Consider the following 23,284-nt stretch of genomic DNA (forward strand, 5'->3'; position numbering starts at 1 on the left):
AAATCTAAGATAATTTATCGGGAATTAAAGTCCAACACCTTTTATGTCTGTATGAAAGAAAAAAAAAAATACATCAAAGTATTCTACAATAATAACTTTGACAAAGTCTGTGTGGTCTTGTGTTGTTTGTTCGCTCTTAAACAAGTTGTCACACTTTTGTTTAATTATCCACTTTTTCTCTGTCTGCTGAGTCATCGTTTATTACAAACTTTTCTGACATGCAGCTGAAAACCAAAAGGATGAGGACGGGTGTTTTTATATTTATGTACACATGTTTTATTGATTTGTATATATATATTTTTTGTTATATTTATTTATTCATTTGATAGGGAAACAGGATAAAGGATAAGGATACATGTACTGAGAAAACAGACACTTAAAAAAAAAATACATTAATTAAATATCTATATTATTATATATTTAAATATTTGTGTGCAATATAATGTGCGATACAAGCCGTCTTGCAGCGTGTTTACTTGTGTGTGATATCATGTGTGATATCATGTGCGATACAAGCGGTCCTGAAGTGTTTACTCGTGTATGATATCATGTGCGATACAAGCAGTCCTGCCGAGTGTTTACTTGTGTGTGAAATCATGTCCGATACAAGCACTCCTGCAGAGTGTTTACTTGTGTGTGATATCATGTGCGATACAATCAGTCCTGCAGCTTGTTTACTTGTGCAAAGCTGGACAGCCAGTTATCATCTAAATGTCCTCAAATAAGCACACAATTTCTCATATTTTAGTCAAGTCATTTTCAAAAGGTAAACATGCTAGGCTATAGGCCACTAGCAGCTACACAACAGCTAAGCACACAATCGCACACAAGCTAGACGTAGGTAATAATCATTGAACAATAAAACAGCACATATGTCAATATAAGCAAGGATGAAATAATCATAGTTGCATTTTACTCAATTACAGAATTAGAAAGTATACAGTAACAAACGTGTCCGCGTCATTCAACCTACTGCATCATGAGCTTAACTTCATGAATTATTGTGGCCAGTAGGTGTCGCCACAATTTTTAAAAAAAATACCACCCCACTTCAACTTAAAAACAGCATGAGCCCATTCCAGACAGTTATTAAATAGGTAAATGTTTTTCATAGCTACCATTGTTCTCCCTTTGACTCATTTCACTTGATCCAACCTTTGCTAACATTCCGCACTACTAAATAACACAAGTATGTATGATTCCTGCTGATATCATATCAATCAATATTGGTATTGACCAAAACAAAAGTGAAAACATATCGGGACACCGTGAATTTAATTATATTTATATTATCTGTATATATGTATGTATGTATCCATACAAACACAAACACACACACATATATATATATATGTATATATATATATGTCTTGATTGGATTATCCAGAGAATAGTGGTCGATACCATGGTAGAGCGCAATATGTAGGTGTGGGAAAAATCACAAGACTACTTCATCTCTACAGAACTGTTTCATGAGGGGTTCCCTCAATCATCAGGAGATTTTAATGGAAGCATTCACATACAATGGTTTATATAGGGCACAGAGTGGGTGGGTACAGGCAGGCGTAGGGTGTGGTGATTGGCTCATGTGTTACCTAGGAGGTGTTTCCGTCTGTGGCGGCATGTTAAAACGATTTCACTGCGCTTGTTGAGCGATGACAGGTCTGGATGATATATGATAAACAGTTTCTCTTTTAAGTATAGGTTGCATCTTATATTACCACTGTTGTAAGGTGTGCTGGATGCAAGAATTTGCCATGTTATTGAATATAGCACATCCGACACGTACGTAGAATTAACCAAAGGAGCGTTTAAAGCCAGATGGAATAATCACAAGGCCTCCTTTAGAAACCAGACCTTGCGGAATTCTACAGAACTCAGCAAGCACATTTGGAACCTCAAAGACAATAATGTTGAATATTCAATAACATGTCAAATTCTTGCATCCAGCACACCTTACAACAGTGGTAATAAAAGATACAACCTATGCGTAAAAGAGAAACTGTTTATTATATAATCTCCCAGACCTGTCATCCCTCAACAAGCGCAGTGAAATCATATCAACATGCCGTCACAGACGGAAACACCTCCTAGGTAACACATGAGCCAATCACCACGCCCCTACGCCTGCCTGTACCCACCCACTCTGTGCCCTATACAAACCATTGTATGTGAATGCTTCCATTAAAATCTCCTGATGATTGAGGGAACCCCTCATGAAACAGTTCTGTAGAGATGAAGTAGTCTTGTGATTTTTCCCTCACATACATATATATATATATATATATATATATATATATATGTATATATATATATATGTATATGAATAAATGTATTTATACAATTATGTATATCCATAGCTGTATATACATAAGTGTGTGATATATCCACACATATACATATATAGTTTTTTACCGTTTTTGCAAGAATTCAGTCTTCTTGCATGTGCATGCTTTCTTTTTTTTTTTTTAATGTGCTTACAGTTATAATTAATATTTTTTTCAGACTAAATAAGTGGACTCATGCAAACACACAATAGTTTAGTTTTAGTTTATTGAACAAGGGCAATGTGTAAACAACACATTCATGTTCACAAAAATAAATGCTTTCAATCTGCAGGTGGAAAAGTTAGGACAATAAAAGCATACAATAAAAAATAAAATACATTAAACATCAGTACATTCAATACTTACTGGCCTTTAAAATGTTACACTACCGAAAATACAATACTTGAATTGTATTTTAAGCACATATTTTACTTCAGTGCCTTTTTTCATAGAGCAACTTTGACCAATAGAATTAATTAATGCAGTAAAGGGGGAAGTTTTTTTTTATTTTTTATTCTTTTTAATCAAACATACATAATACATAACATTGTTTAGCACAAACGGAAATGTAAATACAGACATGGCCGTTTTTTTTCTTTGAGACGTTGAGGTGCCCGATCCGTTTGCGCACGCGCCAAACGTCAGCAACTTCCGTTTTCCGTCTTTTCGTTTATATCAAAATAAAAGCAATTGACTATTTAACGTCATTTGATGGTTTGCGATAGTATCTAAAATAATTTACAGCTCCATTCAAAAACATTAAAATAGTGTAACCGAGGGTTTATATAAATCGCTTAAACTGTATCACACTACGAAATAAAAAACACGGAGGCTCCAGTTTCACACGAGAACCACTTTATTTTCGTTCCTTTCAAAAACCTTCCGCTCCACTCTAAGATGACACCATTTCCGTTCTATCTACCTTCAAAATAAGAGCTCAAGGCATACACTGTATAACAGGAACTAAACATAACAAAGAGGCAAACCATAAAAATAGGTTACATACCGCCCCTCCTACAAAGAGAAACGTCCTCGTTTCAACACAATAACAGGATATGTGCCAAAAAAAAAAACACGGAGGCTCCAGTTTCACACGAGAACCACTTTATTTTCGTTCCTTTCAAAAACCTTCCACTCCGCTCTAAAATGACATCATTTCCGTTCTATCTACCTTCAAAGTAAGAGCTCAAGGCATATACTGTATAACAGGAACTAAACATAACAAAGAGGCAAACCATAAAAATAGGTTACAATATTTTTAGTGCATCTAAATATTTAATTGTTTAAAGTGCTGCTGTATTCATCATAGTTACTCGGGTGACGTATTGGTGTTTAGATTGCCGTAATTAAATACACGTGCGTATCAGGCTTATAATTCATTTTTCGAAAATGATTTTTGCTGTTCGAATTCTTTCATATACGTTGATTTTTGTGTCATGTTTTGTGCGTCTCAAAGTGGTAAAACTCCTTTATTCTGTTCACGTCAACAACCCACACAGCAAAAACAGAGGTACCGCGCTTTGAGGAACGGACCCGCGAAACGGTCCCGTATCGGGGTCCACTTGCCTTCAGGAACTGAACCGCCACGGAGGCGGGTCGCAGAGCTGGATCCGCACATACCGCACGTACATCCGCCGCGGACCAGCAACGGACTCATAACAACCCTGGCTCATCCGGCCCGGGTCCATTTTGGACCCGTTTATATTATTTTCAAAATCTCTTCTGTTCTTGCTGTAGGATAAAATAGGAAATGAACACTACAGTGTTAGTTTCCTATTTAATCCTAGTGATATATCACTAGGCCATACTACAGCAATTATAGGCCTAAGCTTATTACCGTATCTCAAAAACCGTATTTCCTTGAATTGCCGCCGGGCATGCAATGTGCGCCTGCCTAGAACTGCTGCCGGGTCAGACTTGCTTCCCAAATTAATTAATGAACGCTTACTATTACTTCCCCTGTCGTCATTTTCAAAATGTCGCAGGCAGCAGGGTCAGCGACCTTTATCACTCAAAGAACCATTTTGACCCATTTCACAACGACAACAGGAGCTGCATTACTCTTTTGAAATTTATAATGAATTTACACAGCATGTAGAGTATTTTTTTGCTTGTATTATTGCGTAAACCAGGGTTCTTGTTCATCAGCCACACCGGTTGCACTGAAGGTTGTGATATAAAGAACTTTAACACTCTTACTAATATGCGCCACACTGTGAACCCACACCAAACAAGAATGACAAACACATTTCTGGAGAACATTGGCTCTATAACACATTATAAACGTAACATAACAATTACCCAGAATGCAATACATCCATGACTCTTAGTGCTTATGTTATACTCCCCCCCCCCCCCCCCCTCCGTGCGTCGGGGGTGTATAATATAAGCACTAAGAGTCATGGATGTATTGGATTCTGGGTAATAGTTATGTTGCGTTTATAATGTGTTACAGAGCCGATGTTCTCCAGAAATGTGTTTGTCATTCTTGTTTGGTGTGGGTTCACAGTGTGGCGCATATTAGCAAGAGTGTTGAACTTGTTTATATCACAACCTTCAGTGTAACTTGTATCACCCAGTATGCCTTCCAATCTCGTCCGTGAGACGGTAGAAGCGGCGAAATGCATGATTCAATTGTAGGATACGCCAAGCCTTCAGTGCTGACAATAATAACAATGATAATTTGTTATTTCATTAAATGTGCCCTTTGTGATGGTATCCTCACATCACACTAAATTTTTTACTGCATGCCTTTGGTAAGTGCCGGAGTGAGAAGAAATTTTAGAGTTATTTGCGCCTGCTTACTATTACCGCATGGCTTGTATAGGCGCAGAAGTGAGAAGGGGTTTTAAATTAATTAGCGCCCCGGCGGCTATACAAGGAAATACGGTATTTATAAATATGCATTGCCTTGTATTTATAAACTAACAATATTGTCAATAGGCAGAAACAGAAAATGGTCAATTCACTCTATAAAATAAATATATAAATATAAACAGTAAATATAGTACATATAAATATTTAATCTATTAGGCTACAATTTAAAAGCAATGCTGCTCCATGCAGAGCTAACATATCAGAAAATTAATAACTGGTGAATGACAAGTTCAATAAAAGGTTTTTTATTGATACATATTTCTATTCCTCTTTTTTTGGAGGTGGAGGCGGGACTCGTCACTACTACCGACCACGCAGTCTGATAGTTTATATATCAATGATGAAATATTAACATTGCAACACATGCCAATACGGCCTTTTTAGTTTACTAAATTACAATTTTAAATTCCTCGGAGTTTCTTGTTGAAAATGTCGCGGAATGATAACGCGTGCGCGGGACATCATGGACTGTTAGGACATATTAGCGCAGCACTATTTGCGGCTAAAAGTCGTCTCTTTTAATCGCGCAATTAAAAAATTTATTGGACATCTGTGTTGCTGAATCTTTTGCAATTTGTTCAATTAATAATGGAGAAGTCAAAGTAGAAAGATGGAGTTGGGAAGTTTTAGCCTTTAGCCACACAAACACACGGTGATTCCTTGTTTAAAATTCTTGGAGGTGAAGCTTTACTATGGATCAGAGCGGTCAAGCGAACATGGTTCCTGACCACTTGTCAACAGGCAGGTTTCAGTGAGAAAATTGTGGTAAAAAGTCGCCTCTTACTGGAGATCAGCTGAGCTTGCGCCGTCCATGCAGCTGACGTCGACTTCCCTCAGAGACTGGCGTCAACACATCCGTGGACACACTTCTCCGACTATCAGGTACTATTAAACTCACTAAAACACTAGCAACACAATAGAAAGATAAGGGATTTCCCAGAATGATCCTAGTAAATGTGTCTAAAAACATCTGAATCCGTCCCAATGCAATCGCCTTTTTTTTAAACTTTTTTTCTCTAGTCCTTTGCTGTTAATATCATCATCCACAAATCCTTCATCCTCGCTCAAATTAATGAGGAAATTGTTGTTTTCTCGGTCCGAATAGCTCTTGCTGCTGGAAGCTCCCATTATAAACAATGTGAGGACGTGAGGGGCTGTCACGCCAAATTTCTTCCCCCCCTACAAAAACCTTCCCCCCGGAAGACATTTGGCGTGACAGCCCCGCTAATGCCTGAAAGACCCCAATGAGAGTGGAAGGACCTTAAAGCAGCCCACACAGCTGCCTGTTTTAAAAGCATTATACCGTAATTGGCTGATTGTCATTGGTGAAAATTAACGGTGAGGAAAAAATATTAGCATTCCAGCATGCTAACCTTTCAAGCTATTTTTGCTTCGCTAATTTTGCAGCTGTAACATTTAAGAGTCATATAACTTGGTATTATCACGCCCTCATTGGGGTCCTTCAGGCATTAGAGGGGCTGTCACGCCAAATGTCTTCCGGGGGGAAGAAATTTGGCGTGACAGCGCCCTCACCCTTGTGACGTCACCGTCTGCGACTTCCGGTAAAGGCAAGGCTTTTTTATTAGCGATCAAAAGTTACAAACTTTATCGTGGATGTTCTCTACTAAATCCTTTCAGCAAAAATACGGCAATGTCGCAAAATGATCAAGTATGACACATAGAATGGACCTGCTATCCCCGTTTGAATAAGAAAATCTCATTTCAGTAGGCCTTTAAGTGTGTATCAAACTGGTAGCCCTTCGCATTTATCAGTACCTAAGAAGTAGCTCTTGGTTTCATAAAGGTTGCTGACCTCTGTACTTGAGAGTATCCAGAAACGAAATGCATGCACTGCAAAAACTGAAATCTAAGTAAGATGAAATATCTCAAATAAGGGTGATATTTGCTTATTTTCTGTCTGGTAAGATAATTCTTCTCACTAAGCAGATTTTATGTTAGAGTCTTTTACTTGTTTTAAGTGTTTTGCTCCTAAATGATCTCGGTAAGATACTACAGCTTGTTTATGACATTTTATGACCTATTTTGAGTAAAATACGCTTGAAACTAATTTTGTCCAAGTGTCCAAAACACACAGGGGGAAAAGGCGGCCAAAATGTTCAAAAGTCCCAATTGTGTCCAAAATACCTCCCCGGGGTTCCAGTCCCACGAGTCCCGCCGCCGGCCACACAAGTACTGGGATACAAAAAATGTCCAAAACGCACCCAGCAAAGTCCCAGGGGAAGTAGGGGGGGAATGAGAAAAGTCGGCAAAAGTCCCCCAAAATTATCTAAATACCTACCCAGGTTCGAGTTCCAACCGGGTTCGAGTTTGAGTGCTCACTCGAACCCGGGTGGGACTTTTGAACATTTGAAGTGAAGTGAATTATATTTATATAGCGCTTTTTCTCAAGTGACTCAAAGCGCTTTTACATAGTGACACCCGATATCTAAGTTACATTTAAACCAGTGTGGGGGGCACTGGGAGCAGGTGGGTAAAGTGTCTTGTCCAAGGACACAACGGCAGTAACCTGCAACCCTCAAATTGCTAGCACGGCCACTCTATCAACCGAGCTATGCCGCCCCCCACTTTTCTCACTTTTCTCCCCACCTTCCCGTGGGACTTTGCTGGGCGCGTTTAGGATGTCTTGGGCATCCCGGCCGGCGGCGGAACTTGTGGGACTCGAACCTGTGTAGGTATTTTGAACATTTTTGGGACTTTTGCTGACTTTTCCAACTTTCATCCCCTCTCCCCATGGGACTCGGCTGGGTGTGTTATGAACATTTAGGGCAGGGGTCGGGAACCTTTTTGGCTGACAGAGCCATGAAAGTCAAATATTTCAAAATGAATTTCCGTAGGAGCCACATAACATTTTTCAACACTGAATACAACAAAATTTGCATATTTTTAAGTATGACCAACATTTGTAGAGTATAATAAGTATCTTATTCTTTTTAACAACATTGTTATTTTAAAAGTTAACCAATGATAAATATAATACTTCTTACCATTAATGCGACATCGTGGACAGGTGCGGTAGAAAATGGATGGTTGGATTAAAATGCATGAGAATGTTTTATGATTTGAACGTTATTTTTGAAACTGTGATTACAAGCGGAATTATTCATTACTTATCGTGTTAAGCAATGTCAGCTAAGATTTATCTGAGAGCTAGATGCAGTCATCTGGCTCTAGAGCCATAGGTTCCCTACCCCTGGTTTAAGCATTAAACAACTTTTTACCTGCACTCTGCCTCCCGCATCTACAAAGCAATTAGCTACCGACTGCCACCTACTCATATGGAAGAGTATTACACGGTTACTCGGCATAGCTCAGTTAGGAGAGTGGCCGTGCTAGCAACCTGAGGGTTTCAGGTTCGATTCCCGCTTCCGCCATTCTAGTCACTGCCGTTGTGTCCTTGGGCAAGACACTTTACACACGTGCTCCCAGTACCACCCACACTGGTTTAAATGTAACTTAGATATTAGGTGTCACTTTGTAAAGCGCTTTGAGTCACTAGAGAAAAGCGCTATATAAATATAATTATCTGAGAGCCATATGTAGTCATCAAAAGAGCCACAGGTTCCCTATCTGTGATTTAGGGCATCCCGGGACTTGCGCGGCCATACATAAGATTTTCTGTTAGAGTGTTTTACTTGTTTTAAGTGTTTAGGTCCTAAATGATCTCAGTAAGATATTACAGCTTGTAGCTGAGATTTGATGACCTATATTGAGTAAAACATGCTTGAAACGAGAATATCAAATGTTGCAAAGCTGTGTCATCAACACTCACAAGTATACAACTACCTTTTAAAGTAAGAATTTCTTATTTCAAGAATGTAAAACAAAATCATGACTTCGACACAATTGTTTCTCATATTAAAAACAGACGACAGCCAAATAGACTTTGCGGGGTTTTTTTTCAATGAAACAATAGAAAATACGTACTCGTATACTGTAGTAGTACACTTGTTATTAGTGAGAATATAATTATCTTGAGGTATTTTTGGGTTCATTGAAGTTAGCTAATTTTACTTGTTTTGGAAAGTCTTGACAAGACAAATTTTCTTGTTCTATTGGCAGATAATTTTGCTTAGTTCAAGTAAAAAAAAAACCTTCATTTTGGGTTGTTTTTTTTCTTGTTTTTGAACACTGACTTTTTGCAGTGTGATCTTTTTTTAATGAATTATTGGGGCCAGTAGATGTCGCCATTAACAAACGTGCTGGAGTTTTACGAGACCAAGTATATCATTACTTTTATCATTACGTTAAGATGCATTCGTGCAGAGTTTTACTTCGGTAACCATATATCTTATTTACGATGTGAATGTTCTGACTCTATCGATAGTTTATTTTGAACATTGAGAGGGAGTGCACCGTTCCTGGAAGTTCTGCAATACCAGGTCGGTGCGTGGAGTGGACGGAGCAAGCTCCTAATCCGTCTACCTGTTCCAAAAATCAATTTAATATATTGTCCCCAAATAGGAGACGTATCAGATATTAAACTGATAAGAACAGATACTACACTTGATCTTGGCCAAAAGGCCGAGAAGCGATGATATGTGATGTCAGAAGGGAGCAAGTCATTCCGGACGCAAGGAGCTAAAGTGACTGTTGCACACACTAAATATGGACGGAGTCACTTTTTAACGCAGCAAACAACAGCTACGCCCTTCTTAAATGATTGCAATGTTTTAAATGGCGTTAATACTTATTATGAACGGAACTGTTGCCGAATAGTCTAGAGCAGGGGTCACCAATGCGGTGGCACCAGGTAGCCCGTAAGGACCAGATGAGTCGCCCGCTGGCCTGTTCTAAAAATAGCTCAAATAGCAGCACTTACCAGTGAGCTGCCTCTATTTCTAAAATGTTATTTATTTACTAGCAAGCTGGTTTCACTTTGCTCGACATTTTTAATTCTAAGAGAGACAAAACTCGAATATAATTTGAAAATCCAAGAAAATATTTTAAAGACTTGGTCTTCACTTGTTTAAATAAATTAATTATCATTATCTATTATACCGGGCAGTATAGCTCGGTTGGTAGAGCGGCCGTGTCAGCAACTTAAGGGTTGCAGGTTCGATATCCGCTTCCGCCATCCTAGTCACTGCCGTTGTATCCTTGGGCAAGACACTTTACACACCTGCTCCCAGTGCCACCCACACTGGTTTAAATGTAAAAATTAGATATTGGGTTTCACTCTGTAAAGTGCTGAGTCACTAGAGAAAAAGTGCTATATAAATATAATTCACTTCACTTTTACTTTACTTCTTATAACTTTCAGAAAGACAATTTTAGAGAAAAAATACAACCTTAAAAATGATGTTAGCATTTTAATTTAATTCTTCATTTTAGTTTCTGTTTTTTGAAATATTTCTTCAAACTTATTCTGATTAAAATTCCCAAAAATTATTCTGGCAAATCTAGAAAATCTGTAGAATCAAATTTAAATTTTATTTCAAAGTGGATTTTAACTTATTTAAAACATATCATCAACATTTTAAAATTAAACTTAATCAAGAAAAATTACTTATGACGTTCCATAAATTATTTTTTTAATTTTTTCAAAAGGATTCAAATTAGCTAGTTTTTCTTTAAAAAAAATTTCCGTTGAATTTTGAATTTTAAAGAGTCGAAATTGAAGGTAAACTATGTTTCAAAATGTAATTTGAATATTTTTCGTGTTTTCTCCTTTTAAACTGTTCAATTAAGTGTTTTTTTCATCATTTATTCTCTACGAAAAACCTTCCGTAAAAGGAAAAAAAATAAACGACGGAATGACAGACAGAAATACCCATTTTATATATATATATATATACTTATTTATCTATTAAAGGTAAATTGAGCAAATTGGCTATTTCTGGCAATTTATATTAGTGTGTATCAAACTGGTAGCCCTTCGCATTAATCAGTACCCAAGAAGTAGCTCTTGGTTTCAAAAAGGTTGGTGACCCCTGATCTAGCGCCTGATGGTCACGTGGTTCCAGTCGGTCCAATAGTAAGCGGCCAAACAAACATTTCATACACCGTGACGTTTAACCAAATACAACAATGTATAGTTTCCAATATAAAATACATAAACGTCAATCGTGGCTACAACATTATTGCAAAAAGCAAAACGAGCTGTTCGAGGAACATTCGATCAATTCATCCGTCGAGCCTGCCTTGTCAAAAAAAAAAAACTATTTTCGGCTTCTTCCTTGTGCAACATTTAACACTAATGCCACTAAGTGGCGTGGAGTGGTAACTACAACACTTTCAACTGAACATGTAGAGAAACTCTGCAAGTCAATTGCGAATAACTTCTTAATAGTAATTTTTCGCTACCTGTGCTGATAAACCGAACAACACCAGCATAGCTAGCTGCCATAATAATATCTTCGAGCATTGGGGAGGAGACCCTGCCCAAAGTGAAGGAGTTCAAGTACCTAGGACTCTTGTTCACGAGTGAGGGAAGAGTGGATTGTGAGATGTAAACATTTTTTGCATATTTATTAAAATACTCTAATCACACGTACATACAAGCATTCAGACTCTTTGTTGATGCACCTTTGGCAGCAATTACAGCCTCAAGTCTTTTTGAACACGATGCCACAACACTGGCAAACCTATCTTTGGGCAGTTTGAATGGGGAAACAAGTTTTACTTCTTTCTGCTCCTTTTCGTCCATTATTTATTTCAAATGTTTTTTTACCTTAAACGAAAAAAAAAAGTAAATTATATTAAAACATATATTTTGCAGCACTACAAATGATCTATCAATAGTGAACAATTACATTTTTACTTGTCAGGGGCCAATAAAAAGCCAACTGGGAGTGAAAATTAGCCTGTGTCTACCCTTGGTTTAAACCATAATGGAAGGAAGACATTTATTGTTCAATTGGTTGATTACAATGTGTACTGTTAGACTACAGCAGGTTATGAATTATATTTATCTAGCACTTTTCTCTAGTGACTCAAAGTTCTTTACATAGTGAAACCCATTATCTAAGTTCCATTTAAAGCACTGTGGGTGGCACTGGGAGCAGGTGGTTGAACAACAGCTAAATCTAAAATGGATAGAGAAATAATTTTCACCAAAAAAGATAAATTGTGTCTCAAACTGCACCTTGTGGGGAATGTTGCCTATCATTGACAATCATTATGTACAAACCCTGTTTCCATATGAGTTGGGAAATTGTGTTAGATGTAAATATAAACGGAATACAATGATTTGCAAATCCTTTTCAACCCATATTCAATTGAATGCACTACAAAGACAAGCTATTTGATGTCCAAACTCAAAAGTTTGTTTTTTTTGCAAATAATTAACTTAAAATTTCATGGCTGCAAAACGTGCCAAAGTAGTTGGGAAAGGGCCTTTTCTTTTAACAACACTCAATAAACGTTTGGGAACTGAGGAAATTAATTGTTGAAGCTTTGAAAGTGGAATTCTTTCCCATTCTTGTTTTATGTAGAGCTTCAGTCGAACAGACCGGGGTCTCCGCTGTCGTATTTTATGCTGCATAATGCACCACACATTTTCGACGGGAGACAGGTCTGGACTGCAGGCAGGCCAGGAAAGTACCCGCACTCTTTTACTACGAAACCACGCTGTTGTAAGATGTGGGTTGGCATTGTCTAGCTGAAATAAGCAGGGGCGTCCATGATAACGTTGCTTGGCTGACAACGTATGTTGCTCCAAAACCTGTATGGACCATTCAGCTTTAATGATGCCTTCACAGATGTGTAAGTTACCCATGCCTTGGGCACTAATACACCCCCTTACCATCACAGATGCTGGCTTTTGTGAACATTGTGCCTGGAACAATCCGGAGTTATTTTCCTCTTTGTGCCGGAGTACACCACGTCCACAGTTTCCAGATATAATTTGAAATGTGGACTCGTTAGACCACAGAACACCTTTACACTTTGCATCAGTCCATCTTAGATGAGCTCGGGCCCAGCAAAGCCAGCGGCGTTCCTCGGTGTTGTTGATAAATGGGCTTTGCTTTGCATAGCAGAGTTTTAACTTGCACTTGCAGATGTAGCAACCAACTGTAGTTATTGACAGTGGTTTTATGAAGTGTTCCTTAGCCTATGTGGTGATATCCTTTACACACTAATGTGGGTTTTTGATGCAGTACCGCCTGAGGGCTCAAAGGTCCGTAATATCATCGCTTACGTGCAGTGATTTCTCCAGATTCTCTGAACCTTTTGATGATTTACGGACCGTAGATGGTAAAATCCCTAAATTCCTTGCAATAGCTCGTTGAGAAATGTTGTTTTAAAACTGTTCGACAATTTGCTTACAAATTGGTGCCCCTCGCCCCATCCTTGTTTGTGAATTACTTAGCATTTCATGGAAGTTGCTTTTATACCCAATCATGGCACCCACCTTTTCCCAATTAGCCTGCACACCTGTGGGATGTTCCAAATAAGTGTTTGATGAGAATTTCTCAACTTTATCAGTATTTATTACCACCTTTCCCAACTTCTTTGTCACATGTTGCTGGCATCAAATTCTAAAGTTAATGATTATATGCAAAAAAAAAAAAAAAAGTTTATCAGTTTGAACATCAAATATGTTGCCTTTGTAGCATATTCAACTGAATATGGGTTGAAAAAGATTTGCAACAAATCATTGTATTCCGTTTATATTTACATCTAACACAATTTCCCAACTCATATGGAAACGGGGTTTGTAAAACAAAATGTTTTTCTTTTTGTATGCATTCTAGATAATAAAAATGTAAATAAAAGTCTGCTTACAGCTGAGCCAATGGGAGCTCCCCTATCCCGCCCGTAAAATCCGATAACAATACTCCTCCATCTGGTGACTTGAATATTAACAAGTATTAGTGATATTGTTATTATAAACGCTAATGCAGACCATTGATTACTTCCTGTGTGCCTACGTTTACATCATCGACTAATCAGCTGCTTTCTCATTTCCTTGCTTGTGTAAGTTTATTCAAGATCATAAATCATGCAGCTCACCTGGACAATAGATGGCTGAGAATATAATCTGACAAGTTGGGACACTTTGACCGCCATGTAGGACCTGGAACTGGTGAGGACGACACCCCCCGCCTCCCCATATATATATATATATGAACTTCCTAGCAATCAGCATCCTAATTACAGCAGACCTTGTACCTTGCAGTGATATTTTATTATTTCTGTTGGCTCTCAAAGTCTGCAGTGAGTAAAAAATCATTGATGTGAAGAAAAAAAAAGGCCAACTAAATGTGTTTTTATATTAATGCACTGTGTATGCTTAAAATTATCATAATACATAAATAATAAATGTTATTTTAAATGTTACTACGTTACATATATACTTACATCATGAATACATTGTAAGCGGACTTCTGATCGCATTTTTTTTTTTAGAATGCATTTAAAAAATACACATCCGTCGTCATGTTGTATATACATAAATATTGTGAATGATTGGCAAAATTCCCCAAAAAGTGCTGTTCTTTGGAATTTTGCCTATCATTCATAATTCTTATGGTAGACAAGAATTTTATTTTTTTTTGCTTTCTAAATATTAAATAAAAGCAATCAAAAATCAGCTTACAATGGAGCCTAAGAGAGCTGCCCTATTCTGCCTATAAAGCCCTTAAAAACATCGTAACACCATTACGGTTTTATATACATGATCTAAGTATATATGTAATGCAGTAACATTTATAACATTTGAAATATTTACGGATTTTGACTATTTTAAGCATACGCGGTGCATTGATTAAAAAAACGCATTTAGTTTGCTTTTTTTCTCCTCACTATCTCATTATTACTCACTGCAGATTTTGAGCGTCAACACACATAATACAGCATCATTTACTGTACAAGGTATGCTGTCATTAGGATGCAGACTGCTTGGATGTTCATATACTCCCATTTAGATGAAAAATAACTCATAACTCAATCTGTCCTTTCTAATCCATTTTCTACCGCTTGTTGCTTGTTACTGTCGGATTCTCCTTGTCGCTCAGGCAAATCACATTGTCTAAAAATGCATTTTCCAACGATGACGTGATATCACATATATACAGTGGGGCAAACAAGTATTTAGTCAGCCACCGATTGTGCAAGTTTTCCCACTTAAAATGATGACAGAGGTCTGTAATTTTCATCATAGGTACACTTCAACTGTGAGAGACAGAATGTGAAAAAAAAATCCAGGAATTCACTTTATAGGAATTTTAAATAATTTATTTTTAGATTTTGGTGGAAAATAAGTATTTGGTCAACCATTCAAAGCGCTCACTGATGGAAGGAGGTTTTGGCTCAAAATCTCACGATACATGGCCCCATTCATTCTTTCCTTAACACGGATCAATCGTCCTGTCCCCTTAGCAGAAAAACAGCCCCAAAGCATGATGTTTCCACCCCCAGGCTTCACAGTAGGTATGGTGTTCTTGGGATGCAACTCAGTATTCTTCTTCCTCCAAACACGACGAGTTGAGTTTATACCAAAATGGATACATGGATGATACAGCAGAGGATTGGAAGAATGTCATGTGGTCAGATGAAACCAAAATAGAACTTTTTGGTATAAACTCAACTCGTCGTGTTTGGAGGAAGAAGAATACTGAGTTGCATCCCAAGAACACCAGACCTACTGTGAAGCATGGGGGTGGAAACATCATGCTTTGGGGCTGTTTTTCTGCTAAGGGGACAGGACGATTGATCCGTGTTAAGGAAAGAATGAATGGGGCCATGTATGGTGAGATTTTGAGCCAAAACCTCCTTCCATCAGTGAGAGCTTTGAATGGTTGACCAAGTATTTATTTTCCACCATAATTTATAAATAAATTATTTAAAATTCCTACAATGTCAATTCCTGGATTTTTTTTTCACATTCAGTCTCTCACAGTTGAAGTGTACCTATGATGAAAATTACAGACCTCTGTCATCATTTTAAGTGGGAGAACTTGCACAATCGGTGGCTGACTAAATACTTTTTTGCCCCACTGTATATATATATATATATATATATATATATATGCGGCCCCCGGGTCAAAAAGTTTGGGGAACCCTGACATACAGTATATTTATGTACGAATGTTTGTTTGTTTTTAAGCGAAAACCTAAAAATTGTCATCAGTTGCCGATACTTCTCCACTTAATATGATGTACGTGTATGTATGTCTGTATGGTGTGTGTGTGAGTCACACATACAGGTATATGCAGCACATTGGGCCGATGCATATGCAGAATCGATGTTCAGCGTCTCGACCGTTCCTCATTTTCGACGTTCTTTCCCCCACCCTCCAAACTTTGCTTTGCTTCATGGTTTTTCCTTTGGGAGGGTGCAAAAAAAACAAAAACAAAAAAAAAAAAAATAGATGAGTGCTGGCGAAGCGTTATCCCTTTAAACGGCATCAGGTCACAACGCACATACGACGGCCCTTTAAGACGCACATGCACTCACCTGCTCACATGCCATCGGGGTCACCGCCATCGCAAACAGGCCCCGCCCCCAAAGAGGACGACATAAAATGAGTTGGACATGATCATATTTAATTTCTTTACAGCTGAAGGCCACGAGTGTGACCGTGTGCGCGCGACTTGCAGAGCAAACCAAGGACGTGAGGCCAGAATGTTTATTTTAACTCTCAATAAATTCCGATCGTTGTTTTTTTTTTTTAACTGTTAAATCTAGCGCTACTGACGCATCAATGGACAATTCTTTGGTTTTTGGGTGTACTTCCTGTGTTTTGGGTCTGCTTCCTGTTTCACGCTCTTATTTTGCGCCCATTTCCCCTTTTTGTGAAGTTGCTGCAAGCTACTGCGCACAAAACAGGAAGTGGGAGTGAAATAAGAGCGCCAGACAGGAAGCAAACCCAAAGCACAGAACTACACCCAAAAACCAAACAAGTCGTGTCTCCATCGATGCCGCAATGTGGGTGTCACTTTCAGAAAAAAAAAACCTCATAGCTGCTGTTATCAATAAGAGCTTATTTCATCATTTTGATGTTTTAGCGCCAACTAAGGTACGTTTTCTTTATTTCCTGTTTACAATTTGCTTGAAAAAAATTGTTTATATTTGCTAGCTATTCATTTTATTTGCAGGCCAAATTGAATGGCTTTTTTTAATACAGCACAGCGTCAATACAGCCAGTGTGTGTGCCACACGCTCACTGAAGCGTCTTTTACTCATTATATGTAGTCGTGGCAGTTAGTTAGTTAGTTGGGGTGCACAAAAAATAGATTCACATCCAAATTGCAGTTCTTATTGATGCTGATTCTAAATTGATTCCTACATTCCAAAACTATATATAAAACAAAAAATATAATGTAATTTTTTTTTTATTATTATTATTACAATGATACATTTTTAAAGACATTTTTAGACCACCTTCATTCAACCAAAGAGAGTTGTTCTAACCAGTAACCTCTTTTGAAAAGTTTGATTATAATTATCATAACAAATACTACATCGTGAGAACCGGTTTGAATGAATTCTGAATCGAATCGTCGCTCCACAGAGGGTTGGAATCGTTAGGTGCTCAAAGATTCCAAAATGGGAAAAGGAACAACTGATTCAATGTTGAGGCTGATACGGATCATTTCTACTACGTCACCTTGCCTGATCTTCAACTTCTGTGTGTGGCCCCGCCTACACCCACAGAGACAAATATGGTGGCTGACTGACAAGAGGGTTCACTCCACGTCTTTCAGTCTTCTACGGGGTTATGGGCGGATTTGCATGAAACTTTCAGAAATAAAATAAGGAACAAGTGGTTACATTTTGGGGCTGATACGGATCACCGTCTGGATTCAGGATTTTTTTTTTTTTTTTACTGTTAGGAGTTTGACGCTCTCTTTAAACACAAAATCTTTGTCTTGGCCTTTCTTTGCCGCCCGGCTGGGAATAATATGATGATAATAATGATGTGCGTCAATGTTTGACTCCATCCAAGTCTTAAAAAATGTTACAAGTGAACGCCGCCGTGTGCGAGATGAATATTGGACATATAATGCTCGGGCTGCTTTGAGGAATTCTGAATTAATGTTGATCAATTCCATAACAAAAAAAATATGCTCCAAAATGTGGTGAGATTACATTTACTATGCTGTATGGGTATTAAGGTGAGAAAATCAAGCGCTCCTTTACTCCTACAGTGCAGGAAGTTAGTAAACCTCCCCGAGCTTATTGTAAACAAACATAGCGTCGATTGTGTGGGACTTCTACACTCTGTGCATGCTTTTCGAGTTGAAAGTTCTACAAACATCACACTTCAACACATCAAACCTTAGTTGCGAAGCAAAGTGCGCACAAAGGAAGCTTAAATCTACAGTCCCCAAAAAATAATGCATATCAGTCTTCGGAAACAGGAAGTTAATTTATGTTTTTATTACAAAGGCTTTTTTTTTACACTGAATGTGTTTGGTGTTCAATGTTTGGTGTTTGAAATTTATAAACATACATTTTTACATCATAGCATGGTGACTAATTTTACTGACTAAAAATGTGTGGGCACACTGAATTTTAAAACATACATTGAATGTTAAAAAACTGAATGTTTATACATTGAATTTTAAAACACTGATTTTTTTTTTACACTGAATTGTTATACCTAGAAGTTTGTTTTACACAGTGTAAAATTCAGTGTCCAAAAAAATATGTGTAAAACAAAATTCCGCATATAAAAATTCAGTATATAAAAAAATCTGTTTTAAAATCGAGTATCAAAAAATTCTGTGTAAAAAAAAATGTAGGGTATAAAAATTCACTGTCAAAGAATTATATACGGTGCAGAAAAATTCAGTGTAAAAAAAAATCTGAGTAAAACAAAATTCAGGGTATAAAACTTCAATGTAAAAAAATTCAGTGTAAAACAAAATTCAAGGTATAAAATTTCAGTGCCGAACAATTACGTTTTTTTAAATTCAGTGCATAAAAATTCAGTAGACTGTCTCAGAAGCATCCAATGAGATTAGTTTTGAAGCAACGAATATTTCTGCACGGACATTCTACACCAGGGGTCCCAGACACACGGCCCGGGGGCCAATTGCGGCCCGTGGGACGTTATTTTGCGGCCCCCACCTTAATATGAAAGTTTAATGTTAGTGCGGCCCGCGAGTTTTATAAGAATGGCGCTTGACACTGCTGTGTTATTTGGGTCGAAAATGGCCCTTTCAGCTTTCTGGGTTGCCTACCTCTGCATTAGTGGAAAAGCGGCAAATGAGTGAACGCGACAGAGACGTTGCCATGGATATGAGGGATTTCTTACGTGCCTGGCTGCAGTCACACCGCAACACCTGTCCGTCATTAATAACAGTTCCCGATAACCTGAACTAATTCAAACCGTTGTTTGTTTTTTTTATTGTTTAATTTGCATTGCCTCAAACGATTAACACTACATATATTTCTGTATGACGCTGGATAACACTTTTTTGCGCTCGCTAATTTACCGGCTATTATCCTCCGACCGCCGTAAGGAGGAAAAGCGGAACGAGACACATTGCGGAATTAACATTGTTCTCCGTGCGTCAGCTAAATACTAATATATTCCACAACCCCAAATGTGTATTTTCCAAAGCCTGCAGTGAAGAGAACTCCAGGAAAAGTGGGGGATGCGATATTTCTTTGTTGAGCACATTTGCACCTCAACGTGTCTTATTTGCACAATTCGAAAGGTCATTATACAACTAGACATGCTGAGGAGTATGCAACATTTTTTGTAAGAAATATTTCTTAGTCTCACCCAGACTCTGCATCCAGTGGCCCACAGATAAATTGAGTTTGAGACCCCTGTTCTACACTGAATTTTCAATGAAATTGTCAGCAAAATTTGATGTAAAAAAAAAAAACAGTTCACAAAATTTAAACCAAAATCCTGTCTTAAAAATGTTTTTTGTTTAAAACGACAAAAATGGACCTTGTGTTATTATCTTGTGAAAACAATATTGTGCATCCCTACTAAAAAAGTCCAAAGTCAACATATTTACATATTTAAAATGGCTCTTTAAAGGCGTAACTGAAGGAGTGTGCCTTGGTTTGCCCTAAAGCTCGTGAGTTTTTGCCTCACCCCTCACTTCAAGTGGCGTGAAGAATGCGCCAAAGTCTGAAAGAGATGATTCAGTATTATCTGCTCAGAGATGCCACCTAGTGGTTGTGTAGTCCCGGATTGTCCCGCTCCCTTCCTTCATTTCTTCAGTCACATGCAGGAATGAGGGGTGTGGGGGGGTGTAAATACCGGCGTTGTCACGGTGGACGACGAGTTGCTAAAAATGTATTTGGCTATTTTTCAACATTATTATGACCGGGACCCGTTTGGGTCCCCCGGGAGCTCAAATGCTGTATTTGGGTTGATGCTGAAAAAAATATCACACATGCTTGACATGTCGCCGAGTTCATTCCGCCAACAAACACGAGTGTCTGCACAGTGTGTGTGTGTGTGTGTGTGTGTGTGTGTGTGTGTGTGTGTGTGTGTGTGTGTGTGTGTGTGTGTGTGTGCGCGCGCTGCAACGCGATGCAATCCCCCAAGCCCACCCCTCTCCTCCCCCACAACACATCTCCCCCTCCCCCTGTCGACTTCCTGAGCTGTCCCCCCATCAGAAAAAGACAAGGGCAGACAATATGCAACCGGTGGACGTGTCGTCTCGTGTAACCCAGATTAGAAAGGAACGCCGACACATGCAAAAACTGTCCTGCTCGTCGTGTTTCAGGCTCTCTGGGAACGTCTTTAACTGTACAGAACTCTCGTCTTCTCGAATGCTCGCCATCCATCACGGCCGCCGCCGCCGCCGCCGCCCGGCCATTGTGTTGCTGTCTGTTTTGAAGCATGCATTATGGGTATCATTAATGTCACTCTTTATGTGTAGGTCCATCATTTAGGCTACCGTGCGCTGCCAACATTTACACACACACACACACACACACCTGTTCAAGTGTCACACACCGATGAAGAAAAGAAAAAAAAATTACACCGTGTTGTAAATTAGACTGTCCAGTTTCCGACATTTGCATCCAATCATGCGTTCCACGGCGAAACAGAATGTGAGGGAGAAAATATTTACCCCGAAGTGTCGGAATGGTTCTGTACAGATCTCGCCCCCAAATGTGCAAACTCTTCATTTCCAGGTACTTTTTTTTTATTTTTTTAACGCTCTTCTTTTTTCTCGGCCCTTTTTGCTTTTTCTAAGAAGAGGTATAACAACAACAACAACAAAAAACTGAAAACTGGAGCGCTTGTATTATATCACCATGGTTACCGTCTCCGCCCTTCCCCCCAACCGCCGACGGAAAAACAAGTTGTCGCACATTCCCCCGAGCGTTTTTTTTTTTCCTTTTTTTTTTTTTCCTGGTGGCTGTGTTTTCTGTCAGCCGGAACAAGAAGAGCCCGAGGCGTCGACTCGTAAAATCGGAGAGGACCGGAGCGAATTGAGGCTGGACCACGGAGCTAGAGACTGCAGGAGTGCAATGCATCATGGGCATTGTTTAGGCTGCTCTTTTAGATCTGCTGCAAGGGGAGAAATGACAGATTTTACATTTATCCATGAAACATTACGTTGTATATCACCCCCCCCCCCCCTCCTTCTTGCACAATGTTCTGCTGACAGAAAATACAGCCGAAACTGTTCTGAAATGACAAAAAAAAAAGACCAAAAAAAAAAAAATACAACCATAAAGACTATTGAATATATTAAAGAGTTACCTGCCTGTTATTTAAACAAATAAATATCTATATATGAGAAAGAACACACCTGTATACTGTAGACTAAAACTGTATGGAAATCTAAGATAATTTATCGGGAATTAAAGTCCAACACCTTTTATGTCTGTATGAAAGAAAAAAAAAAATACATCAAAGTATTCTACAATAATAACTTTGACAAAGTCTGTGTGGTCTTGTGTTGTTTGTTCGCTCTTAAACAAGTTGTCACACTTTTGTTTAATTATCCACTTTTTCTCTGTCTGCTGAGTCATCGTTTATTACAAACTTTTCTGACATGCAGCTGAAAACCAAAAGGATGAGGACGGGTGTTTTTATATTTATGTACACATGTTTTATTGATTTGTATATATATATTTTTTGTTATATTTATTTATTCATTTGATAGGGAAACAGGATAAAGGATAAGGATACATGTACTGAGAAAACAGACACTTAAAAAAAAAATACATTAATTAAATATCTATATTATTATATATTTAAATATTTGTGTGCAATATAATGTGCGATACAAGCCGTCTTGCAGCGTGTTTACTTGTGTGTGATATCATGTGTGATATCATGTGCGATACAAGCGGTCCTGAAGTGTTTACTCGTGTATGATATCATGTGCGATACAAGCAGTCCTGCCGAGTGTTTACTTGTGTGTGAAATCATGTCCGATACAAGCACTCCTGCAGAGTGTTTACTTGTGTGTGATATCATGTGCGATACAATCAGTCCTGCAGCTTGTTTACTTGTGCAAAGCTGGACAGCCAGTTATCATCTAAATGTCCTCAAATAAGCACACAATTTCTCATATTTTAGTCAAGTCATTTTCAAAAGGTAAACATGCTAGGCTATAGGCCACTAGCAGCTACACAACAGCTAAGCACACAATCGCACACAAGCTAGACGTAGGTAATAATCATTGAACAATAAAACAGCACATATGTCAATATAAGCAAGGATGAAATAATCATAGTTGCATTTTACTCAATTACAGAATTAGAAAGTATACAGTAACAAACGTGTCCGCGTCATTCAACCTACTGCATCATGAGCTTAACTTCATGAATTATTGTGGCCAGTAGGTGTCGCCACAATTTTTAAAAAAAATACCACCCCACTTCAACTTAAAAACAGCATGAGCCCATTCCAGACAGTTATTAAATAGGTAAATGTTTTTCATAGCTACCATTGTTCTCCCTTTGACTCATTTCACTTGATCCAACCTTTGCTAACATTCCGCACTACTAAATAACACAAGTATGTATGATTCCTGCTGATATCATATCAATCAATATTGGTATTGACCAAAACAAAAGTGAAAACATATCGGGACACCGTGAATTTAATTATATTTATATTATCTGTATATATGTATGTATGTATCCATACAAACACAAACACACACACATATATATA

General features: G+C 38.2%; 1 non-coding gene across 1 annotated transcript; it reads right to left on the reverse strand.

The window, feature by feature from the left end:
* Positions 1-9,567: 9,567 nt before the first annotated feature.
* LOC133555301 (U2 spliceosomal RNA) lies at positions 9,568-9,758 on the reverse strand. Its single transcript, XR_009807323.1, has one exon. It is a non-coding gene; the product is annotated as a U2 spliceosomal RNA (small nuclear RNA).
* Positions 9,759-23,284: the final 13,526 nt, after the last annotated feature.

This window comes from Nerophis ophidion, linkage group LG06 (assembly GCF_033978795.1).
Source record: "Nerophis ophidion isolate RoL-2023_Sa linkage group LG06, RoL_Noph_v1.0, whole genome shotgun sequence".
In the NCBI taxonomy this organism is placed as follows: domain Eukaryota; kingdom Metazoa; phylum Chordata; class Actinopteri; order Syngnathiformes; family Syngnathidae; genus Nerophis; species Nerophis ophidion.